Source organism: Anser cygnoides, chromosome 15, assembly GCF_040182565.1.
Source record: "Anser cygnoides isolate HZ-2024a breed goose chromosome 15, Taihu_goose_T2T_genome, whole genome shotgun sequence".
Classification (NCBI taxonomy): domain Eukaryota; kingdom Metazoa; phylum Chordata; class Aves; order Anseriformes; family Anatidae; genus Anser; species Anser cygnoides.
In genome coordinates, this window is record NC_089887.1 from 17,041,405 (window position 1) to 17,068,263 (window position 26,859).

Consider the following 26,859-nt stretch of genomic DNA (forward strand, 5'->3'; position numbering starts at 1 on the left):
TGATTTCCCCAATCCTGTTATGGCCTGACAATAGATAGAGAAAGCTCTAGAGCTTACTGCCCTTACCATCCCCTAGTTTATTACAGTAATGAAAAGCTGTTTTCCATTTATTTGAGAGCTATTTTTATGAACTGATAACACAGTCAAATTATTTTACTATCTCAAATGCCAGCCACTACCACTTGACTTCACATATTTTGTAGAACATCCAGTAACAGTCATTTCCATCTACCTCCCATTGCAGAAAGAGGTGGGTACCTCTTCATCCCAGAAACAAACCTAATTTAAATGCTCATATTTGGCATAACACAAAACAGCTGAAATTGTATTTGCACTACAGTGCCTTCAACAGTGCAAAGGATTTGACTCACCTATTTCACATTTAGGTATAATGAGCAATGGAAACATGATTTTTAGAAGAGATCAATGTTGAGAGTGAAGACAAACTACCCATCCATCAGCATACATCACACAAATTGTTCATGTTCTACATTTGGCATGCAACAATATGCAAACAAATATATTAACACTCATTTGCTATTTTTACTATTCCAGTTGAGACAATTTCTGTTCCAATTAGCCCACTGTTCAAAACTCCATTGCAAGTACTCCAATGCAAAATATACTGCAAAAATACTATTTTGTGTAAATGTTATACAAGACCATGAGTATCCAGGTAAAATCTCACACAAGAGCGAGCGGGACTGTCAATGCCCTGTGAAATACAACAGGAAAGTCTCTCAAATCTTCACTTCAATGAATATATCCATCCTTTACAAAGGCAGCTTACTTTATGAAAGGCAGCATAAAGACTTTGAAAAGACCGGCCTGTGACTGAGACAGTGAAGCTCCTTGCACACCCCAAGAATGACAGTGAGAAACTTTAAGCTTGCTTTAACAAGCAACCATTCCTACACAGGCACATATGGCGAGATCTACAGTTTCTGCCTAGCTTTTGCTTACTGCAAGGAGAGTGTTTGCACCACATCTGTCTGCCCAGGGTAATATTGCAATATCCAGTCACTAACTGCATCCTGCCTCTTCTCCTTGTTTATTACAGGCAAGAAATGAAAGTTGCAAGCTTTCATATCTTTTTCATTATCAAGGGAAAATTGTAGGGACTAAGATACAGAAATAATGTTGTAATACCAGAACAGATCAGCCTAAAAAAGACTTTCCCCTCATTAGATAAATGGTGACTTTCAGAATAGCTCCTCATTTTACACACGTTAGGTTACATGCTTTGAAATAGGACACCATCTTCATTGTCCAAACTTCTGTGTACTATGTGCATGTTTAAGCCAGTCATTACTCCACAACTGGGCATTGAGGGATTATAAGAATCTATCCAGCTACAGCTTAATTTCATGTTTTCTTTTCCTAGGGTCCACCTATTTTGCTGCATCTCCGTTATCATCATATCCAAATGAAGTCTAATACTTCTGCATACAGTTTCCACGCATCTTCAAGACCCACTAAAGGACTCTGTCTCACTTGCCACTGGCAGTGGCCCCCAGCTAGCCAGGAGGCTCACTAGAGGATATATCAGGACAGTAGCAAATCCCTAGATTTTCAAAAACCCTAAGACATATCCCCCATTCATGACTATTTTCAAAAATTTACCACTCTGCTACATGCTTAAATTCACCAATTTTAAAGCCAGGAAAGATTAACATCATGATCTGCTCTGACCTCTTACAAGGAACACTATGTAAAGCTTCAACCAGCAATCTCTTCATCAGACTTGCAAATTTTATTTCAGTCACTTTATAGTCCTAATTTACATTCAGCAAGTGATAAAGAATCCACTCCTATCCTTAAATGAATCATTTTAATGGTGATTTTTCCTCCCTAATAAATTTTAACAGATTTTCTAGAAAGCTTAGCCTTCATTGGAAACCATTGAACCTTTACTCTGTGTTTGATTATGTATGAAATGCAATCCTGAGTAGGCAAGCAATATTAAAAATAATGATAAACTAAGAACAAAGTTCTGTAATTTATCTTTGAATTTCAGACTCCTACTTAGAATTTCATTTAATTCCAGGTAGAAATTTACTGAGTAAAAAGAAACATTCCTTCATACCTTCCAATTTTTGATGTGTTGGTCAATAAATACTGCTACAAAAAGCTTTGTGCTATATTAAGAGAAATATATCCCAATTGCCAATAGATAGGAAAAGAAAGCTCAGAAACTCAGAGTTATGGAAAGAACAAAAGTATTACCAAGGCCAAAAAAAAAAGGGGGGGGGGGGGGGGGGCAGCAAGGGAGGACAATGACTAAATAACTCCTCAGAGCACTGTTAAACATAGTTTGCCTTGTGCCTGCTACTCACTATCTCAAGAATTTCCTCAGCAGCTCTCTGCTGTAAGGGGAAAGGGATGTGCTGAACATGCCCTGTTCTTATAAATAAGCACTTGCTACTGAGCTTTCTAGACTTCTCAAACTGCCCCCATTGCTGGGTGGACATTTGGTTTGAGGCCATCCTGTATGATTAGACAGACTCATCTAGGGGCACAGCACCAAGATTCAACCTAATGCGCTGCCTTCAGTGAACCTTGGCTAATATATTATTTTTATGAGCTTACGAGGCAATGATGTTTCTAACATTCTTTCTCATATGTTAACACAATTCAAACTATCTGTATTAATAATAACTATTATTATCAGCGTATCTCAATACTATCATACAAAGGTTCCCAGCTTAAAAGATAAGCTGAATAAAGGGAAACCTAATAGTACTCACAATCTTTAGACAGAGGCAGTTTGTTAAGCAAAACCACCTGCAACAATATGCACCAATGAGTTACGCTGCGTGTTAAAAAATATTTTTGAAAACATTTCCACAGAGATACGGAAAAACAAAGGCCAGATAGCATTAGTGAATCCCCTTTCATTTCAAAACGTTTACTCATTATAAACAAAAGCTCATCATGCATCTTAATATACCAAGACAACAGTTCAGCTGATGTCAAGACCACTCCCTATCCAACTATACAATGTTAATTCCTTTGCTTCTCTGTGTTCCCTTCCCTACCTATTTTCTCTTGATTTCTAGAGATTACAGTCCCCTGGAGGCAGGAGAGCGCCTAGCACAACAGGGTATCCAATCTCTTCTGTAAAGGACAGCACAGGTGTACTAAGACTTTGGTGAAGTAAATATAATAAGCAATTAGCCTACCCTAGGTATATTTCCAATTCTATGTCCTAGATGAATGTCAGACCATTCTGCATGTGAAGAACTAAGATACGTTTAAACATAAGGAAAAATCCACTTATTACCTAACAATTTCAGACCATGCCGCTGAAATAGCACTTTCAACAGTTTTGATAGCTTTTGAGATGGTATTCCAGTGGTGTATTTGAAACTGGAGCTGAAAACTGTATTGAGCTTACACATCTAGGCCATTTGTCATTGATAAGTTAATGACTATCTTTTGCCAGCAACTTCTCCAAGCTAGTAAATGCACAGTCAGTATCAGCCTGCGTGATGAAAAAGCCAATTAGTTGACAGTTTTCAGCTAAAATTTATAAACAAACATCATAGTTGAAAAGATTATCAAAATAAAAAAATAGGTATTTTAGAACTACATAGCTTATTTTCTTAATATTTTTCTATTTGTTCTTTCCTGTAGGTTTGCCCTGAAAAAACAGAATACAAAGATGAGGAGGAGGGAAAAAGGGTGGGATTTTTTTTTCATTAAAAAAAAAAAAAAACAACAAAAACAACCACCAAAAAACAGGCATTTGTTACAAAGTTTTTTTTAGTTTTCCTTCATTAAAGTCAGGATTATTCTTCACTTCTTTCCCATGAGTCTGCTTGTGCTAGTGATTTCTTTTTTTATTTCTCCATTTTTAGATAGGGCATTTTAACACTGTGCCAAGACCATACTGCTGTCATAAGAATGCTCGCAAAAGAAAAATAAGAGTCACAAATTCATTCAAAATGATTCCACCAGTTTCTGGAAAGAAAACAACTATTTCCTATAACAATGAAATACTGATATGTATTTGTGTTATCCAAGTTCAGTTTCACACTGGTGTACCAGTGAGCCACACACAAACAGAGGAATTTAGTTATAAAAGACCATTTCTGTCACTGTAATTGTATCCTTCTTAGGGATTTCTATTGAAAAAAATGTCACAACAAGACTTTGAACAATATCATTTTGCCAGATGAAAGCTGCTGGATATGTATGGCCTTATTCAAACTTTTCCTTTATTTAAACACTAAATGAAGCAGTAATTATTTTCCATTAATGCACAGAGTCATTCACATGATCTGAACGGAAAATACACAAATAAGAGTAGCTTAGTGAATAATACCCATGAAATCTGTCAAGTGAAATTGGTTTGCCATCAAATCAGCGTGGTTAATGAATATGCCAAAGTTTATCAGCAGACAGTTCAGGTGTAGAGTCAGAGAAATTGTTAACAGCAAATACTGTGCCCTGTTTTCCACTCTAGAAACTGTATCTCATCACGGTAATAGCAGAACTTAAAAGGCTACAGAGATTTTGTCACACAGATTAGCCCCTCTAGTCATCTTAAAAGATAAGGGTCAAATCTTCCTTGGAGCTAAACCTCTAGAAACTAATTGGAGGTTTTTTTCCCCAACAAACAATAGCCAATTAACATAAGCTACCTCTACTTTTCACTGGCTGTCAGAGGTACAGGTCTTGGACATTTCCTTCTCGTTAAGATTATGAATTATGATTTATTATTTTTTTTTGAAGGGAGCAGAAAATAGAAACTGCACTTGCTGGGAAGTAGACATCAGCAGAAAAGGGAGAAAGGGTGATAGAGTAACACTAAAGCTTTTCTACAGGTCCAATCCTGGTCCAGGAGGAATAAGGTCATGTTGCATTATCAGGTAAAGACCAAGCTTTGCTAGAAAAAATCCCAGCTGCTTGCTGGCAATGCTGAAGAGCTACCCCAAACCTCAGGACAGCTATAACCCAAAAGATGTGTGCAATAGCATGATCCACCTTATCTTCCAACATTCTACTAGCCAGCAGGTAGGGCCAATGAAAACACCACATGCAACATCTGCTCACCTTGAGGCTATGGGTTTTTTAGTGTACAAAGCAAGAAGTCACTTCAGATTACAAACTGATGCACAACACAATAAGCCAAACTGTGCTGCAGTAGAACAGTGAATCTCAAGGGATCAGTGCTAAATTTGAACCACAGATCTAGAACTGGGTGATAGAGGAGTGTCCAGGTAAGATCTTCAGAACAAAGAGCACATTCACATTTCTTTTATGCAAAGTAGCAGATCCTCAGTAACAGACCTGATGAACTTCTTTCCCTGAGCTCTGTACCCAAACGCTGGCTCTTCTGACACCATAGCACAACTTGTTCAGGTATTCCACACACACTGTATCTCTATAAACTCTAGATGAAGGTTGCCCACCCTGAAAATTATTTACATATGGTACACCCTGTTGTGGTTTAAACTTGGCAGGCAGCTGGTTTGGAAAAAAGATTAGGTAAGAAGTTAGTAATCAGTCTTCGTTTCCATAGACAAATATATATATTGGAGACAACATGAAATAACTGAAAATAAAATATATATATATATATATTCTGAATATAAAATCGGCAAAGTATTTTATCCCAAGGCCAAGGTTCATCAGTTTTCACTTAGATTTATTTATGCAGCGCCACTTTGGGGTATGGTAAAATTACAGAGCAACAGTCTTCTGAAATTTGACAAATTTGTCATTTCAACAGATGGGCTGTAAGAAAAGAAGCTCTGAAGTGGGATTAAGGATGATTTGGTCATGAATGATTCCATCTAACTCCTAGTTACAGCTAAAACAATTAGATACAAACTTAGATCATTATCCATCTATTATAAATCATTCTGTTCATGATGTTGTTTGTTCAGAAATTCTACATACATCTCTCTTTGTAAGCTTTCCCTCACAGTTATGATTCTTTGAAAAAATTATGCTAGACATCAGGTAAGAGAATTAATACTGGCTGACCAGAAAAATGGATGCCTTCCCCCCTGACATCTCAGCCATCACACTGGGTTATGTTGCTTAAATCTAATCATAGCATGCTACCTTGTACCACGCTGTTACATCTGATGCAATAAATCACTGAATCCTGCTAGAATCAATCTACACTCAGCTGCAGTAGTGCTGCCATACCCAACTGGTTTGTGCTGCGCCTAAGAGGTCCATCGACAAACTCAGACTGCAGTAGACTCCTCCATTTCAGGAGTGTTGGAGTTGTATTTAATTTAGGGACATGATTCAGATAATCAAGACTTCATTAGTTTGAATTTTTAGGATGATGAATTCTTGGAACTAAGGTTCTTGACTGCTCCAGGGAAAGTAGGTAGTACTTAGATGTGGTTGGCAACCCTGGGATCCTCCATGGCTCTCACAGTTATGCAAACTAAATTAGGTTTTACTTAAGGCTAAACTTAGCTAGAGATTATATTCACACACATGTAACCAAAATATCAAACCTGCCCTTAGAAAAGCATATTCTTCTGCTGCATGAACTCGTTCATGGCTGCTGGCAGATGGATGCACGGAGAAAGCTTTCCGTACACCACATTACTGGTCTATAATTCTGGCTCCTCCATCCAAATCAATCCGAGGTTCCTGCACCTGTATGAAACATGCTTATGTAACACTTCATCAGCTTCAAACTCTTTGGTTTCACAGAGGGCTTCTGATGGACGTAAAGGTCATATGTACAAATGTTATTTCACATTTAGAAATCTCCAAGAACAACAACGATCTAGAAAAGAAAATCTGTTACTTCACAGCAAGCCTAACCAATAATCACCACACAACTTTGGACTGAAGCATCAGAAAAGTAACTCCACTGGTCTGTGACAACATCTTGTATAAATAAGCCTAAAAACCAGACAAGGCAATAAAACCATCATAGCTGGCATTAGGCGTTACTAATAAGAAAAATGACTCAAATGCTAATCTGTTACAGTACTTCAGTAATTAGAGCCTCAACTAGTAGAGCACAATTTGCAGAAGATTCTGTGCAGTTACGTACAGTAATTTACACAAAGACTGCCTGTCATAATACATTTGTTTGTGTCATAATTTTCTTCTCTTCTGTGTCTTATTCACCCATTAGCTGTTGTAATAATTTCCAGGTCTGAATCTACTCTAGCTTTCACACGTTATTTATACACCTTGAGGTACACAGACACTGCAAACTCTTGTCAATATTAATCTACTTTATCATATGTCAAAGCAAAGGAAAAAAAAACAACAACAACAAAAACTAATCTCAGTATTCCTGAATTCTGCCATTGAAAGTCTTTCAGAAAAATAAACAAAGAAAAAAAATTTAAAAAGAATAAAAGTCACAGCATTATAAATTCTGTTCATCTAAGCAGCAAAAGTCAGATCCTCAGCTTTTGTTCACCTAAACAGCATGTCAGCTGTTAAAAGAAGATAGGGCAATTCACACCGTCAAATGTCAACAGCATTGCTTGTAATCACCTTCCTAGAGCTAGCTTGCCAGCGCTCTTTTCTATTTCATTTTTTGACTCTCATAAGGTAAGAAACATGCTAGTCTCATCCATCACCAAATTAGCATACTCATGTCTCTGAATAGCCATAAACTTCATTCCTGATCATGTTCAAATATTTGTGAGCTAGAACCATCAAACATGCACTACATACACTTCAATCCTCCAGCGCTTGTTCTGCCCAGAGAAGATTGGTGTCACCAACCTCCATACCTTTGGACCCTACGTATGTAGCTCAAGCTGTACAGAAACACAGCTTCCTCCTCTGGCAATTACCCGTGGCGACCAACATACCTCGTGTTAGAATACGTCTCTGGCTAAATGCAAAGCTGTAATGATTCTTTGACAGAATTAGGAACTAACATCAGAAAATTGAATAAAAAAATAAAAACTATGTATTTTTCTGAGCTTTTTTTCACCAGTAAAATTTTACTAATTTGTCAATAGTAAAATCTAAAACTAAAGCATGAGTGAACCTATCAATAGCTGTTTGAACTTCACTGGAAGAATGTCCCTGTCATTCACACAATGCTTTGCTCTACTCATTCCTTCAGCCTTTTCAAGAGCTACTGCAGATGGGAACAGAATTTTGGTTCTCATTTGGGTTTGCCTAATTATGAATCCTCCAGAGAAGAGAGAACAAAGTGGTGATTCAAATTCTGTTTTCCTCTAAAGCATAGGTCCAACCAAGGTAATCAAAGAATTCCTTTGATGCATTTACACAAAACATACAGCAACTTACAGCCATACAATGGGGAATCTCCATTGTATGCAATTGTTTTTCTCTGCTAAGATGATTTCTCAGTCACATGGAGGGTGTTTTAGTATTGCAGAAATGACCTATTACTCCTGTAGCTGTGTAAATTTTCAAATACTACCAAATGCTTCTGTCTCCTTATTCCAAACAAACCTGTACCAATCTTGCAATTAAAATAATTCAGAGTAAAAGTTGCAGTTTTATAATTTCTACTGTGAAATTTTTCAGTTGGTTTTAATTCTATGGTTTTAAATTAAATTCAGTTTTGCTTCTCTCAGCACTGCAGTGTACTCATGTAAACCTGGACAAGGTTTAAAGATACTTGGATCAAAATGCTGAGTATAGGACAAGACAATTCAAATAATTTGCTTTGCTAGATTATACGACTGAGCCATCCAGTCTGGGATCAAGCTTCCCGCAATGTCCAGAACCCACTGCTTCAGAGAAGATGAAAAAGACCCTTGCCATATGGGCAAGGGGTTAAACTGAACACAGCCATCCAGTTAATACACTAAAGCGTGAGATTCAATTAGTTTTATCATTCTCAATCTTACATAACTAAAGTTTTCATTATCAAAAGCAACTCTTCTGCCTTGACCAGCACCCAAAGGCTGGGTTCAATTTCTAGAGGTCATTATTGTCTACACACCTAGCTTGGGATGTAAGAAAATTAAGTTATACCGCCTGGATATTCTACAAGCCATAATTCCTCTTTCATAAACAATGACTCAAACAGTTTTCCCTGAAGAGTGCTTCACTGACAGAACAGAACAAAAGGCATAGGGATGGGAAATAGGATGGCATACAGTAGCGGCTACCTCTCTTCTAAAGGGCAACAGCAATAAGCTAAAGTCACCCTGTCTGGTCTGTTGAGACAACCTGATCAAGGTGCTAGGCCTTCTTTGCTAATGCTCTCCTTGGATCCCCTGATGTCTTAGGGCTGTATCGCATACTCAAACTTAGTCAGGTTGACACAGCCTTATCCAATATACAGTTGACCCTATAGATTGCAGTAACCATGCCTTTATATCAGTGATCCAGCTAACCGTTCCCCTGGCCCACCACCCTTTGCTAGCTGGGGACTAATCACCTGTCTAGCCACAAGTACCAAATATGAATTTGTACTGTGACTGCTCTGACATGGTATTTTGTTTCCTAACAAAACTACTCCAGAACTTCTCATTGGATTGCTTCAAACAAATCCTTTCCCCACTCCCTAAAAACAGTGGCAGAGCAGCATTTACCTCCTGTGTGCAATTTTCTAGGGCTCTCTGGAGGACCTGTCCTTTTCTGTTGGGCCAGATCACTAAGCTTAAACAAAGATGAACATCTTCAATAATCACAGACTGAGCTACACAACATTCATCTTGATGAGATACTGTGTGAAAACAAACAAAAAACTCACACACAACTCAAAGGGGGATAAAGAGTGCAGAACTGCAAAGTGTAATTTGAGGAATGCATGATTTCATGACACTAGATGAAATGAGGGTTTGGTTTTTGATGTATTATGGAGCAGGACGTAGAGGAGAGGGGTCATCTAAAACAGACTGTTTTCTTGGCTTTGTATAATCTGTTCTCAAACAGCATATTCCAAGTCCAACCTCTTGACACTAGAAGACAAGTTTCAACCTTATTCCACTCATGTGAATTGTCTGAATGTAGCTAACAGAGTCACCAACAAAAGCCTTAAGAACAGAAATAAATAAATAAGTTGTTACAAGCAAGACCAAAGAAAATAAAACCTGCTTCTATCTTTTATTGATCAAACTCAACCAGATACTGCATTAACTTGTCCAGATTTAAGTTTCAATTATTCAAGCTGAAGAAATTTAGAATACCTTCAGGGTGGCATCATTGCAACGATATACTTTCATTCATTGCCTACACATGCCACTTTTCCAACTCATAACATTATCATCAGCATAATGTCACCAACATCTACAATTCTCATTTTAACTGCACAGGACCCCAAAATGGTATTACTTGTGGCACTAAGAGAGTTGAGTGTATTCCCAATTAAACCTTAAGATTGACAATGATGTATGTACTGCTCATTACAAAAATACATTACTCATCTAAATCTGCCATGGAATGATTCATGAGCAATTCATTTGTAAGCTATGCAAAAACTGTCCCTGTTCAGAGTTCCTTTCTAAATTTAGATTCCACAGCATTTCACTTTAAAAGAAATATTAAGTCAGTGATGGGACATGGAACTTTATTCTTCTACATAAAAACAAGAGGTTGTCTGGGGATTCTAATTAGTTCAATAAGCTATGATGAGTATAACCAACTTTATATACTGGGAATAATTTTGAGTCTCTGTTCCACTAATTAAGGAATACTTTTAGTTGTAGATTAGCTGAAGAGTCCTGTTAACTGTAACTAATAAGCCTAAGCTAGTTTTGATGACAATTGAGGCTAGATAAACACATTAGAGTTCTTTTTCTGCCTTGAAAATGGTAAAGATTTGGCTTCAGTCTTGCCTCCAGCAATGCTTTATATAACTGTGTTTTATAAAATGTCATCAGCTCATTCAGTGCTTGAGGACCTACTGTGAGGGAAAGCCATAGTTCTATACATGTCACTCGTATTCTGACTACTTACCAAATTAGTAGGAACATCATCAATTTGATTGACTGGACATGGATCAAGAAGGGTTAAAATATTCTTTTCATGACTTGACCCTAACAAAAAAGTTTAGAGAACCATTTAAATTAGATTCAATTAGATTCAAATTTCCAAACTGACCTCTGTTTTGCCTTTGGATGTGTGCAGCAGACTTTGCATAAACTTGCACTTACAGCTGAATGTCAAAGAATTTGATTGCCCCTTAAAAATCAGTGGATAGGCAAACATTTTCTTTCTTCTTGCATACATGGACTCCAATTAAACATTCCCATTCAGCAAAGAAATTGTTTACATTCAACCCACTTTGTTGGGGACAGAAAATTTAAGTTATACTTTACTTTCTAGGCACTTCTATTCCCCAAATTGATAAAATTCTTAAGGATGCACCTGACAGTACTGGGGTTTATGGGACAGATGATCAGAAATTATGAGCTGATGACCATAAATTCCCCAATAAAACCAGACCCCACAGAGCAGTTCTAGCGTGATAGTGCAGACAATCAGTATAAAATTGTTTCTGTCCTAGGCTTCTAGGTTAGTTTGGGTGCCCTTACTAGGGACATCTGACTTAGTCCCTCTAAAGAAAATATTTTTTCTGCCAGAAGAGGTATTACTTAACACTTTTGGAAGCTAGTGATAAAATAAAATTATTTAGTACTTTGTGCAAATTTAAACATAAGTGCAAATTGGAGCAAAGTTTTAACTGGAAAGGGGTTTGGAGGTGGGTGGGAATATGTAAAGATTAACTACTATCTGCATTCTGATAACACTATGAAGAAAGCCATGTAGATACAGAGATATTATGATTACATATTGCCAGCAGAGGGCAAAGGAAAAAGAGAAAACAGGGAAATCACATCTGAGGAAGGAGACAGAAAAGCATGTTTATGTGGCCTTTCATCTCTGGCAGAAAACATGGTGATCTGGGAATTCACCTTAGCAATCTTATTATTAGCTCACAGCCTTCCTAAAATGCACAGCAGACTGAGAGTGGGGGGCGCGTACATAAAGCTTGCAGAGAAAACAGCATGATGTTCCACTGAGATCTGTGTATTGCCAAAGGACAATGACATTAAAAACAGCAAGATGGCCAGCAGCAGCCCCTATAGCAAGTTGATTGTAAGAGCTTGAAGGTGCGTGAGCAGTAAAGAAATTCAGCAAGTAGCATGTTTCTTTGACTTAATATTAAGTATTTTCTAGTAAAAATGAAATGAATATGAAAGCCAATGCAAATCACTAGTCCCATGTTTGCTCTCTTGGAATAATAAACCTAGTACTAGGTCAGATATCTCAACCAATTGAGAATAAAATTGAGAACTATGCCAAGGAATGAAAAAAATAACTTCTCTGATTCTGAATAATCCTCTCTGAATGCAGTTCATAAAACGCAGTGGATAAAGCACATCTGCAGTCTCCTATCCAAACTGCTTTCCAAGGCAAGGTGTCTCATCAATCCAACAGAAAATCATATGCAAACAGCTGTTTATTCTCACTTTAATTTTTTTCTTCCCTTTTTTTTTTTTTCCCTGAAATAGATACACTGGGGGACCCAGAATATTGCCTTCTTCAAGCATTTTATGTGTGAAGCTACATAGTTCACAAAAGTAAGATGTCCAAAACTCTGGACTTTAATATTTTTTCCTCTGCAACTGTAATTCCATGCTGCTACCACCACTTGAGAGTCAAAACTAGCAGTCAGCATCTTCCACCTCACTGGGTGCAGATCACATCCTTTCCTGTTTCATGCTTTACTCAGCATTACCCCTACTAGCACAAAAGACCACACAAGGCCCAAGACACAGGAAAATCATGTATTCGTAACATACTAGTCAAATATTGCAAGCTATTCTTAAGACTAGGAAGAAGAAAATGTGGTCAGTGAACAGTGAATAAGCTATTATTATGCCTTTCCCCAGGGCTAAAAGACCATAGAGGACACTTAATGGGAAGAATCAGTGGTGGAAACTGCCTGGCTTCACAAGGCAGAGGTCTACACAAAGGCCTTTAGCCACTCCTGCTAATACCATCTGGTTTCAAAACTCTATTATATATACATATACACACATACTCAACATTTTAAAGAAGGCGGCAAGTAGGGGATGGAATAAAAAAACAAAGCTCATGGCATACACAAACAGCCAGATATGTCAGACACATATGGCTTTAAGCTGCAACAATTATGGGGAAAAAATAAACTAAGAGAGCTAAATGAATTAAAATCAGTACTAGGCCAGAGGAGAATATCTCCATTACCAAAGAAAGTTGATGAATGATGCAATTACCACAGCCAAAAGACAAATCCATTTTCCCCACTTGAATTCTTGCTTAACAAATACATTAGTCGTGTCATCAAAAGCAGAGGTACCTACTCTTGACCAACTCATATGGGCTGACTTACAGAGAGCAGATGATGCTATATGGGACCGAGCAAGATTCAGAACGTCATGCGATGTAGTATCAGGAAACCAAAGTGCTACTATTTCTGTAGCCACTGCTTTTGGTGCTGTTAAAACTTTAAGTGTTCACTATTGCCAGCGCAATGAGTCCTGAGCAATTTTTATTCCTAAATTATGCATCCAATTTTCTCCCGTTCTTTTAAATACCTCTTTTGTTGGTTTGAGTTTCCCAAGACAGGAGCAAAAACAAAACTTTCCACATTGGCCACCTTTCTAGTCCTATGAAACATGAAACAGTGTAAGGAGTTTTGAGGAGTGTGTTGCTCTCCTACGAGCAACACACTCCTCAAAAGTAGTTCATGTGCCTTTAAAGAGAGGCCTTTTTCATGTTGAAGAGGAGGAATACATTTATAGCACTGAATTGCAGTTCTTGATGCCAGTGGGTCTGCAATCAGGCTTGGTAGATGTGAATGCCTGAAGGCTTGATCTTGAATTAATTGAAAGTTGGTATCAAAATTTCTATTAATTTAAGGAAAACAGCCCTCTAGCTGACTTGCTCAATCCATCCTCCCATACCCACTCCATCTCTGCTCCTATGCTTGTAGGCGAACTTTGCAGATTGACTACTCTGTCCCTTTCAATAACATAGTAAAACGTGTAGTAATACACTGTCTTATCCAACAGTAAGATTTGCTTAATCTGAAATTTATTCCTCAAGACAACATTAGCCAAAGGAAAGCTCATTATCTTAATTGAAAAGGATAAGAGAGAACATAGGTGTGTTTCTAACATCTCCTATAGATCCCAAAATGTAAACTATTACATCCAGATAAAGTCAGTTACAGCTTCCAGGCTGCATTTATCTAATGTGCTCTTGGAGATAATTCCTCATTCTCTGAATTGTTTCACAGGAGTATAAATTCAGTTTTCATAAAAATTCACTCTGATTGCTAAAGCCATTCAAACTCTCTATGATATCTGATACTAAACACACTTCCCCTGCACGTACTTCCTTCTCTTTTCCTTTTAAAATCCGAAGAGATGCTTCTATATAAAAATTAAATGAATTTGCTGCCCAGAAGCCAAATTAAATGTGTTCTTTTATACTCAGCACTCACAGAATAGGGAGAAATAAGAATAAATGAGAGCCATTAATTAAATCTCAGAGGGAACCACAGTGCTGCAAATGGAAAAGAAAACCTATTTTTCCCATAACTACTATTTTATGCTAAATACATCATAATTGCTATTCAAGACCAGATTTGTTTTTCCAACATCACTTTTAATTTGTGATCAGACTGCACACTCTGACTCCTTCCATTCAAACCAAAATATAAGTTTTTTTTGCATTGTGGGTATGTCTGTAGCATAAGCGTGATTGCAAACTGTGCTTTGTATGCCTTCAGGCATATAGCTCCACAAAGAGTCTAGGACAACAGCTTTGACAATTTTTAAGTCTTTTTCAGGCCTGGCCATAGAACGATCAAGCCAGTTAGCACTTATAATCAAACCCCCATCAGAAGCCTGGCATCACTGTGACCCCTCCGTTTGTCAGAGAGGAATTACAGCTCTCTGCAACTTTCACATCCTCGCTTTGCATCATGCGAGGATTACTCACAGACATTAGCTGAAGGCAATCTTTCCCCTACGGGCATGCTCAGCCCTTTTAATACTACTAATCCCTGAAAGCCTCAAGTCAAGCTCAAACCAAATAAGAAAGGACCTTTAATAAAGAGAGGATCCAAGATCTCTATCCTCAAATTTGAGTGCAAGAAAACAGCAGAGGGAATGCAATCCCCACATGCTTTTAATCACAGAGAAGGCCTGGCAGTGCTTGTGAATGTCCCAACAGCTGCACAGATGTTAGTTCTAAGTTGTACTTACCATCTGATCAAGTAGTTAAACAGTATGGTCCTATCCTCCAAAGCAAATAAGTTTCAAAGCCAAGTTCTAATGGATGACAGCCCAAACAAGATGAAAGAAAATCTTGCACTGAATACACAGCAGAGACATCATAGTTTTACAGTGACAATAACTGACAGGTATAAAACAGTCTGTAGTCTCTGAAAAATAACTAGAACTCTGTGACCAGCAAAGCAAAGATACTAAGTATGTACACATGTCCCCAGTTACTCCTAAAGACAGAACTCTCTTTCTGTACATGCACACAAAATAGAAAATCCTGTTGTGTGCACACATATGCATGATGTTACAGTACACCCTCGTCGCGATACCTAATCTATTCTCAAGGGTTTTCCCTACACTTCATTTTTAGTTTGTACTCCCACAAGCACGGAGCAAATCTTTTCCTACTTTCTATTGTGTTAGCACTTTCTGCCCAGACCTTGCTTCTAGAGCTCCTAAGAGCAATTGACGCATTCAACCCCCCATTAATTTGTCTAACCCAATAGGTGAACTTGTATATATTTATCTTCACACTTCTTTACACCAATCAGTTCCATAAGTTGTGCTTTGCTTTTTACTTTAGACCTTGTGCTTTCTTGTTCTCAAGTTCTAGCTATCACCCATGCTTTTAGAGGCAACAATAATTTACAGATAATCCATTTACTCTATTTGAAATACCTTTATTTTCACTCTCATATGGAAGACACTCGATTCCATCCCTCCCATCCCAAACATCCCTCTCCACTTTTCTACTTCTGTCTTGTGAGCTGAGAATCAGAATGTGCTCTATGCCTCATTTGAATGTATGTGTCAATGTGATTCATAAAGAGACAGAGTGTTTTTTGTTGTTCATCCCTTCCTAATTAATTTTTAAGACAGCATTTAGTTTTTGACTACCAATAAGCTCAAGACTGATGTTTTCAGAGAATTACCATTAGCTCAAGATCTTTCTCCTGGTGTGTATACTTCATCACTGTGTGGGGATTGATGCACTGTTATTTTTCTACAGAGTATTAAGTCTGCATTTAACCCAAAGCCAGTATTGTGAGATTTACCTTATAATTAGAAAACTTGTATTTCAGTGGATGACAAAGGACCATTGATTGTCTTAAATAACCTTTCCCTTCTTACAATTACTCTGGAATAAAGAAAGGGTAGATCACTGCATACAAGAACAAATAACCTTCCTTATACATCTTCTCTGCAGTTCCACATATAATAACCTTTAAAGTCTGGTAAAAACAGTGTTTCACATGACAGCATCAATTCTGTCTATACCCAACTGGCCAAAAAAGAAAATCATTTCAGTCATTCACAGCTTGGAAAAATACAATAATATATTCCCTAAGCTCTCTTTTAACCAAATTATACCAATAACCTTTACTGACTATTCTCAAGCCTTTAAGTGCTGTACAGTTTAACAACAACAAGGCAACTTTTAAATAGGTCAAACTAATCATTTTTAATAACACAAAAAGAGGAAATACAACTCCACCAAATAATTATGTAGGATATGTTTTTGTGCTTTTTTGTTCGTTTGTTTGTTTAATGTACAGAAAGAACACTAAAATGCAAGTTAAATTAACTCCTAATAAATTACTGATTTCAGTGTAATTTCTATTGAATCCTGTTGGTTTTATTCTTAGTAATGTGATTCCACTGGACTTTTCAGCATGGAACACTGTTTTACACCAACTCTTCTCATAAAGATACAGAAAAAAATTTGCTTTTATCATAAAGCAATCCACACTTTCTCAAACATGACTAAAAGATCATAGATATTGAAAATGATATTGTGATGCATTCAAATCTTTTCAGTGAAATTCCATTTTAGGGAGCAGTTCTATTTTCATTTTCATTATGAAGTAGGATTGATAGCAACTTGCAGTGCAGCTCCTCAGTCAGTAGCCATCCTGTTTCTTGTGCATATTGCCTGAGGAGCAAAGATGGGCTTTTCAAAGCATCCAGGACTGACCTAAGCCAAACGCAGTTTTACTATCAGTTTGAATGGAACCAGGCATTACTTTACTATCAGTTTGAATGGGAGTAGCACTAGGTCAAGCAAAGTTAAGAAATATGAACTAGCTGCTACTGAGCACAGGAGTACTGAAAACAGCGTGGATAAAGAGCCACAGAGTCTAACTAAAGTTGAGAGTATTTAAGTCTAATTTATTTTCCTAGCATTATTTCATTCTCTTAAAGTTCTCTGCATTTCTTTAATTCTTATTACATTCAATTACATTTTAGATATTTTTTCCAAGCCAAGAAAACTGCCACTTGCATGTTGAAAATGCTGAAATGAGATGCAGTTGAAATCTGTTTCTTAAAGCTTCTTCCACAGAAAAAAAATAAAAAATGGAATAAGTCAGCCCTTTCCCACACAATTCCGGTTTTGACAAATTGACATTTATAGATGAAGTATGTTCTTCTAAAACATCCTGTTCAGCTCTATTTAAATACATAGTAAATGTGAGCAGTGAAACTATGTGATGCAGCATATTTTATCTGGGTCCCAAATCGTCAAATATTGAACATGGCCACAGGAACCTTATTCAATAACACCACCAAAAACCAAACCAAACCAAAAAACAAAAAACAGTACAGAGCACATTATTTTTCAGACTTGCGAAGAGAGATCGCTCAGAGAAGGTACCTGAGTTGCAAATAGAATAATTTCCATGTCATTACTTCTCTCGCAGAGGTGTTTAGAATGCCCGATTGCTATTTCAAGTAGAAGTGGGGGAAAAACAGTGTGTTTTTAAACTTGATAGCGTGAAGCTCACTGCAGCCCAAATACAGCCAATTTAGAATGTTTTTACAAACAGCTGGGACAATATAAACACTTATTCTTTCTTTTTACAGATAATTTAGATCTTATTACATGTTGCACAAGCTAGCATTCACGATTAGCATAGGACTAGCTATTGTACCTTAAATTTTTGGATGTTAATTCTTTCTTCAGCATCCAATAGTGCAGATTGCCACAAGCTAATCATATCCATAAGGCTTCACTAGACTAATCAATGAATACTGAATAGGCTGAATTGCTGAATAGGCAAGTATTCCTTTTTTTTTTTCCCCAAAAATGCATAATAGAGAACTTCATTCAGTTTTGTAGATCTTCACTAATTCACTATCCTTCATTAGTTTAATAATCATTTTATGAATTAATTCATTCATTTTACAAATCTATTTAATTTTTATGTTTATTGCCAAATGATACAATCAAAATATTTTAACAGGCATTTTTGAACTGATGAGAAGATCCAGAAACAAGTAAATCAAGGAGACAATGAGGAATGCAGTGCAGATTTTATAATATAAAATCTAAATATTAACATAAATTCTTAACACCACAGGTGACCAATGATGTGGCTAAACAATGGGAGATCATTATTTTATCTTAATTTGTTGCCAAAATTTTATCTAAGATTCTCAGCCATGTCTCAGAAAATCAGGCATAAACATTAGGCAGCCTTCAACACAGTCATTACAATAATGAATTTTAAAGAAAGTCCTGGTAAAGCATAAGCTGCCATTGTAGCTGAGTATAGACAAGTTTAAAAACTGGCAATATAGTTTTTTCTTAACATTTTTGGAAATTAAAAGAAAAAGCAATCAACAGAAAAACTCAAGTCACATCCTATAGCCACAGTAGTATACTAACAGGGTAGAATCAAGGAATAGATATGGAAGTGCAGAAGATGACTCTCTTTTAAATTAATATTGTACAACAAGCTTCAGTGAACCTGCACACAAGTTGCTAAGCTCCTGTATAACTGTTAGATGCCAAATCAATACATGTTCGAAACAGATCTGTGTCCAACTGAGACAATCCAGAAACGCCTCTTCTATATCTAGAATTTGGATTGCCCAGAATGAAGAAGGAATAGAAGGAGTCTACAATGCAAAAAGAATGAATAGGGAGTATGGGCATAGAAATAGATTGGGAAAAAATGTAGATCATGACTGCAATAAAATTTAAACACCCACTCTGTTTCTTAGTCACCTCTAGACTGCTTCTTAGTGGCTGCTAACCACAGCCCAAAGCTGCTTTGCCCTGATCTCTCTCAGATTTACTGTTTCTATTTGTGGAGAGAAAGGAATATTTGCTTGACTCCACAATTATTATAATGAAGCCCCCCTCCCTTACATCCCCCCCAACTCACCAAAGGCTTTTACTCCAGGTTTAAGGTTTTATAACCTGGAGATTTCCCATACACTCAACCATTAAATCACGTGAACCAAGATACACAACTGGCATCATTAGCCTTCCTTTTGGTGTCTTTCCAGGGTAGTTCATTACAGGTCTCCCAAGTTTAAATTTCCAGAAGATAGCACTCCCTGTTTTGCCAGGGTTATGCTTCCAGGACCTCCAGCTCAAGCAGGATTTTGGCAAACGGCACAGCAATGGGAAGTATGGCATTCCCACCAGTGAAAGCCCAGTGGTGTAACTCTCTGATAAGAGACTAGACCAAACACTGCTGAATGCAGCATCATGTGAAACAGAAAACAAACCTACTGCTTTCTACGGAAGGGTAGAGAGAGACGGCATTTTTAGAAACTGTTTAGAGACTGGACAAAAGTTTTGGAAGCAAGAGTACTTGCTACCACCAACTGGCTGGAGGACCATAAGGAACTAATTTATTTACCGATGTCTCCATTATCGCTTTAGAAATACTCTCAGTTCAGCTATGCACAAACTCACCAACACCAATGGAGTGCTGGCATACCTGGGTCTATGTATCATTATTCAAAAATAAGCAGCATGATCCAGTAAGGGCAGCTCAGCCTCAGACAAATATTTTTCTCAGCAGAGTCAGTGTCAGCATCTCATCCTTTCATAGTATAAACCCTTCATGCCCTGACATTCTTTAAGGTCATTAATAGAACTTGCACAGCATAGCTTGAAAATCAGCTTGCTCCTCTGAGCATAAACCATGCGTGCCACCACCAATTCTCCCATCCTAGAGGCAGCAAGGCAGGCCCTGCTCTAATTAACAAACTGACATGTTTCTTTGATGCACTAGAAAATATCTCCTGTAAGTGCATGTGGTCTCTATATACCTGTATATAGAACTGTATTATTCTAACATGTAAGGCAGGACCCAAAAGAATAACGCAGCCAAAACAGACAGTGTCTCCACCAATGTGAGTGTCAGGAAGCAATTTACATTGCATCTATCCTAAATACAAGACTCATATCATTCACTTTCATATTTGCTGTTCTTTGCACATTTTTGCTGCTGTTGATTATGAACAGTGCAAACGATTAAATTCTTCATTCCTGAAGCAGTGTTGTCTGTGTGATTTGTCAGGGAAGCTGCACTTGCACTCCTTTTGATCCACTTATTGCAGCACTGAATTTGCTTTCCCGCTGCATGTGTGATAGGGATTCAGATGTAATCAGTTTGGAGCGATAATACATGTAATTTTGAAATTCATATATAACATACCGCAACTGACTGGGAAATTCACCAGATAAACGATTCATAATAATTATTAGTTGGCTTTAAATATCTTGTGAATTATGTACCTCTGAGAACATACTGCTTGTAGCTGGGACAGAGATCACTGAAACAGTATAATCCATATTTGATGTATGAGGATATTGCAAGAGGTTTATGCCTTTTCTTGCATGATATAGGAGTGTATATCTAAACAAGGGTCTGAACCTAATATTATCATTAATAAATGCTTTTTAAAATGCTTACAAGCCAGGATGAATAAATGCACATTGCAGACTATTTCTCTGTAGAGTCAGAGGTGGAAAAAAAGAGGCCATAAAATATAACAATAAAAACAACGATATTCATGAGTGGAAGTATCTGCCTGCATACGTAATTTACTGATTTTATTAGTTTCCATATACCTGTAAAATAAGTTTGACCTTGTTCTAGCCCTCACGTTATAGTAGTTTGTGTTTGATCAATCATCCTGTTTATATGAATAATTTAGTTCCAGTAATAGCACATTACTCTGAAAAATATAGCAGTAGAGATGTCTCTCTGTACTTAAGTAACACAATAGCTAATGTTATAAAAGCAAATTTATTTCCACCTGATAGTGTTTTCAGAACTAGCAAAAGAAAACAATATATCTAAATTATTTGTTTTTTCTAAAACGCCTTCAGTTTAAGGACAAAAATATTAAAAAAAAAAAAATCTCAAAGCTCAGATAAGACTTACACATGGAATTATTCCTGGAGCAGAGTTTGAAGAGAAGAACTTAGTGAACCCGCAGTATTCTAGTTTCTTGGACAACTAGAAAAAAATGGAGCAAAAAAAATGTTTTGGATCAACTTGATTCAAACAGCAGTGTAAAAAAAACAGTGTTTTACCAGACTAATATGCTGTAAGTTGCTTCCCATCAATTTCCTTATAAATTTAATTAAAGGAAGCCAAATTACATAAAAATGCTACGAATCAAAATATTTAGAAGACTTATCATTAAAATGAAAATCAGTATGGCAAGGGACATGATCTTTTCTCTTAAGATTATCCAAAGAACAAAATGCTTCAGTTTGTTTATTCTTCTCCTCACCCCTTCACGAATACTGCCAAAGATCAGCAAAACAGTATGATATTTCAGTGGCCATTACATTTTCTTTTTCAACCACTTGGTCTCCCTTCCAAATGAATTGCCTCATCAATTGCTTTGGGAAAATTGCAATGTAATTCAGCAAACTACATTGGCCTCACTTCAGCCATTCAGCATTATAAAACTTGCAAAGATGCCTGAAAGATGTAGCTCTGGTTCAGCATCAACCAAGCATCCTGCCTTTTGCAGGATGGATATTATTTGACCAAAGACTATTTAGAACTGCATTGAACAGGAACGGAGATTTGTATCTATCTGTCATACATACATTTTTACTCCAGACACAGAAACACCAACATAGCTTAAAGTTAGTTTGGGATTCTTAGCAAACTAAAAGCAGAGGTTAGAGTCATCTGCTGAGCTCAGACTGCAAGGTGGAGCTGAGCAGGTAGCAAGGTGGAGAAGAAATATTAATAAATGCTTCAAATTAAGCCAAAAAAAAAAAAAAGTAAAGGAAAAAAGGAATGAAACAAATAGTAGCATAGTAAATATACAAAAAGTCTGCAGTACTACATCTAGCCTCTGCAAAGACCAGAGTCTTTCAATGAATTGCTGTTTTACCATTAGTACAGACTGCAGATACTGGGGGGAAAACACTTCTAAATATATTCACAATTGATCACACAGGGAAAAAAAATAAGAGATCCAGTCTAGCAAAATATTTGTATAAGGGTTTGTTTTTCCACAACAAATGCTTAGTGTAGTTAATGTGTTTCTAACACTGTATTGCCAATTATCTCACACAAAACCTGAAGGATTCCTTTCACCTGCAAATTTAGAAGCACAAGTACTGAATAGTCTGGGGACTGGACTAACAAACCCCAAACCCACAAGGCCTCTTCTCTGGCGCTGCCCCACAGGCTTCCCAACAGCCTGGCGCACTTCTCAGCTCTGTGTACCCTTTGCGTCTTCTCCTCCTCCTCCCCACCTTTCCTGCCTGCTTTCTTTAAAATCTAATACCCACCCATTGCAGCACTCTGGTCAAGTGAGCTGGCCCACCAGGTCTACGTTATTCCAGTCATGAAGCTAGTTCCTTCTGCTCGCTTCCTAGGCTTCATGCATTTGTGCACATATACTCAAGATAGACCTCTTTCTGCCCTGTTTTACTATTCCTGAGGTTTGTCTTGTTCCGTCACCCTGCACTGTTCACTTTCAATCCCTGTCCACCACTACCTCACTTCATGGTCTGTAACCTCCCTCCCATCATTCCTAGTTTCAAGCTCTCCTCGCCAGGCCAGCAGCCTGCTAGCAAAGGCTCCCTTGCTTTTCCAGGTGGATCCCACCTGTCCCCAGCAGTCCTTGGTTCTCAGAGAAGGTCCCATGTTTGCAGAATCCAAAGCCCAATCAGCAACACAGGCTTCACAACCAGGTGAAGAACCTGTAGGACCCACCAGGTCCTCCCCAGGCCTTTCCTCTCATCAGCAGGCCAAGGAGACCCCAGCTGGGCACCCTGCTCCAAGCCTCCCCAGCACTACTGCTGACTCTGATGGGGATAACCAGAAGGGGTTTGAGCCCCAGATTTGGGAAAACCCCAGCAGGTTCTCCACAGCGCCCTAGCCCTGGGCCCTCAACACACACTCTGGGAGCAGGTCAAGGCCTCTGTGCCCCGCAGAGGGGTCTCTCCCACTGCCATCCCTCTCTGTGTCTGTCCGCTGCAGATGTGTTGTTCTGGTGCAAGTCCCTCTGCTGCCTCCCCAGACAGCTTTCACCCCTCAGCTGCTAACGGGGCACTAAGCCTCTTCTGCAGCCACAGATCTGGAGGAGAAGATGACATTCCTCACAGGGGCCGTCACCAACCTTCAGCCTCCACCATCTTGAGCATCTCTATACCAAGCATGCCCACCAGCTGCCCCTTCACTGCCCAGCATGTGGGTTTGGGCACTCATCTCCACAGTGTCTCCATGAAGATTCTTTCAGTTTCTCTCCACCCCCAACAGCCACCCAGCCTGATCACCAGCTTCTCAGTCAGGACAGCCAACTCCCTGCCACAGCCTGTCCCAGGCCTGGGCAGGGCACCTGAGGCCCGCTGGTGCTGCAAATGGCACCTTCTGGCACATCAACTGCCTCGGCCTAGCTGGGGAGCTCCCTCCTGGGTGCTCTGTGGGCCACAAGCAACTAGCCCACAACACCCACTGTGGTGGTCTCCCTTCAGAAACTGCTGAGGCCTAAAGGCTCCCAGAGGAAGACTGATCCCCTAAAATGAACCTATTGTTACTTATACCTACTTCATGTTCATTTTAATGGCTACCCAACAGCAGGGCTGTAAATAGCTGCTCGACCCCCCGTAAAAACCATTTCCAATTAAACATGGTTAGTACATTTGGAATTAGATCTGGCAAGGAATGTCAGGAACAACAAGAAGGGCTTCTTCAAATACATCAGCAGAAAAAGGGAGACTGAGGAAAATGTCAGCCTGCCAAGAAGGCCAATATTATCCGGGGGTGCATTTGGAAGAGTGTTGCTAGCAGGTCAAGGGAGGTGATCCTCCCTCTCTACTTAGCCCTGGTGAGGCCACACCTGGAGTATTGTGTCCAGTTCTGGGGTCCCTAGTACAAGAGGGACATAGAACTACTGGAGCAAATTCAGAGGAGGGCTATGAAGATGATTAGAGACTGGAGCACCTGTCGTACAAGGAAAGGCTGAGAGAATTGGGCCTGTTTAGCCTGGAAAAGAGAAGACTGAGGGGAGACCTCATTAACATGTATGAATATTTGAGAGGAGGGTGTCAAGAGGATGGAGCCAGTCTCTTTTCAGTTGTGCCCAGCAACAGGATGAGAGGCAATGGGCACAAACAGAAGTACACAAAGTTCTGGCTGAACATGAGAGGACACTTCTTTATTGTGAGGGTGACAGAGCACTGGAACAGGTTGCCCAGAGAAGCTGTGGAGCATCCTCTGGAGATATTCAAAACCTGCCTGGATGCCATCCTGTGCAACGTGCTGTAGGTGATCCTGCTCAGCAGGTGGGTTGGACTGGATGATTTTCAGAGGTCCCTTCCAACCTCAGCCATTCTGTGATTCTGTCCCTGTCCTCTTCCCACTAATTTCAGTGGTGCCATACTAGACTTTGAAGAACCATTGATTTAGGAGGAGCTGGTGTACTGAACACCTTAGAAGGTAAGCCTTTCGATGCAAAACAGCTTAGAAGAGCTCCTGACATTCTCTAACTTCTAATTTGCTGAGGTAGTTTCAGCAAGTTGACTTACATTGCACGGCTGCGTTTATGACCAATCCATGACTGAGGACTACCCAGCTAGATCTTTATCACAAACTGCACAAGCCAACAACGTATTGGTCCAGAGATTTTTATTGATACAAATCCTCCTCTGAGGTAATTTGTCTGGATCAAAACTTGCCATGTCGATTTGTAAACTTAATTAACTGTGGTCTCAATAAGAGCCAAGATTAGGAACATCATGATTAATTAGATGCTTTTAGGTAACGCAGTGGTTGAACTAGCTAAATAAAAATAGTGGAGAAGCTGGCAAGATAACACTCCACTGATGGATGCAGTTTCATCCTGCAAAAGCAAATGCAGGGAGCATTATACATTAGCAAAATAGAAATAACTACAGCATTAATCATTGGCAGTATTTAAGGTATACGCAACTCTTTTCTATATAGAGACATAGTTACTCTAACAATATCTTCCTACCCTGGAAAAAAGGAATCTTCAGCCTCTCGATATGATGTCAGAATATAACGATGATCTTTAATCTCAGATAAGAAATTAGGGACCAGTCCTACTAAAAATATATTTGTGAGATGATATATTACATGGATGAAGAAAATTCACTATCTTTTCCTCTTATTTGTGTTTCTGTAGTATGCTTTTCATTATAGTACTGAACCAGTATTGCCCATCAATACCAATTATTGAAACATTTTAAAGGTGTCCTTTGATTGAGGTGTTATGTTTTTCATGAATCCTGGATCTACATTTTTATAATATGATAACATATGAACACACACCACATAGAAATTCTAAACATTCTGGTCACCAGAGAGAACTCTGGGAGTAACACAGGCACTGACCATTGTAGCAGAAACCCTAACTGGCTCCTTCTTTTCAAGAGTTTAGAATTGCACCAGTGCAGATTTCTGTGAAATGGTTTGACATACCTGGTTCTACGCTGTTCCTTTTCAAGTTAAAGCTCTTCCCTCTATCTTTTGCAAATTTTACTGTAGTAAGATTTGACCATTCCTCTGCTAGGAAAGCATTTTAAAAACACAGAATATTATTATGTATTTACAAGAAGAGTTGCTACACAACAGTCAGAATCTCATGTATGCATTAGGACTCTGGTTCACAAAAGTTAGGAAGAAATTTCTTAAATACTTCTGGAGAATTTAATCAAACCATAGTATGTGTTAGCATCTAGGAACATACTATATTGGCAAATTGGGTGGAGAACATTTCTTTAGGTCAGCAAGTAACTGGTAACAGCCAAATGGATTTAGCACTGGTCTCAATAATCTATCTTCGTTCTGCAAAGACCTTGCAGGCATCATTTCTCATTTGTCCCTGTTTTCCCTTCCACCCTCTCTATCTCAGCTTGGACAGTTAAATTGGACTAAAAAACACTTTGATATGGTACAATTAAACTAAGTGTTTGAATTCTAGGACAGAAAGACTTCAGCCTAACTGAATTTTTTGGATCGTAAGTGCAATACAAACCAGAAGATAATGACTACTTTCTATAGGCAAGTAACATGAGTTTTTAATCACGTGTGTTATTTCCTTATTTTCCACCACAATTCTTTAGACTAAGAAGATTTTGTGGATGGATATTTTTTATCAAGTTGATTCATGGTGGTATCTTGTCACATTTTTTGGAAAGAAGTCATAGCACTCATTTTTGTTCTAACTCGACAACAGCCTTGTGAATTACAACAGGATGAATTTGATCCAGATGCTGCAGCTACTCACTGTCCCAGGCATTGCTCTTTTTACTGGCCAGTACTGAAACTTACTGGCACCATTGTTGTAATAAAACTGCACCTGATAAGTTTAGCTGTGCTTAATTGTTTCCTACATACATTTAAAC

General features: G+C 38.3%; 1 long non-coding RNA gene across 2 annotated transcripts in view; it reads right to left on the bottom strand.

The window, feature by feature from the left end:
- The window catches only part of LOC125183075 (uncharacterized), a 112,277-nt gene that overhangs the window by 83,105 nt on the left and 2,313 nt on the right, over positions 1–26,859 (bottom strand). Inside the window, exons 1-2 of one of the 2 annotated variants that reach the window (XR_007164195.2) lie at positions 23,610–24,105; positions 21,401–21,475 (exon numbers count right to left, since the gene is read on the bottom strand). This is a non-coding gene — a long non-coding RNA (uncharacterized lncRNA). Of the gene's footprint in view, positions 1–21,400; positions 21,476–23,609; positions 24,106–26,859 lie in introns of those variants that run through there. The other variant, XR_007164194.2, reaches the window with a different exon arrangement.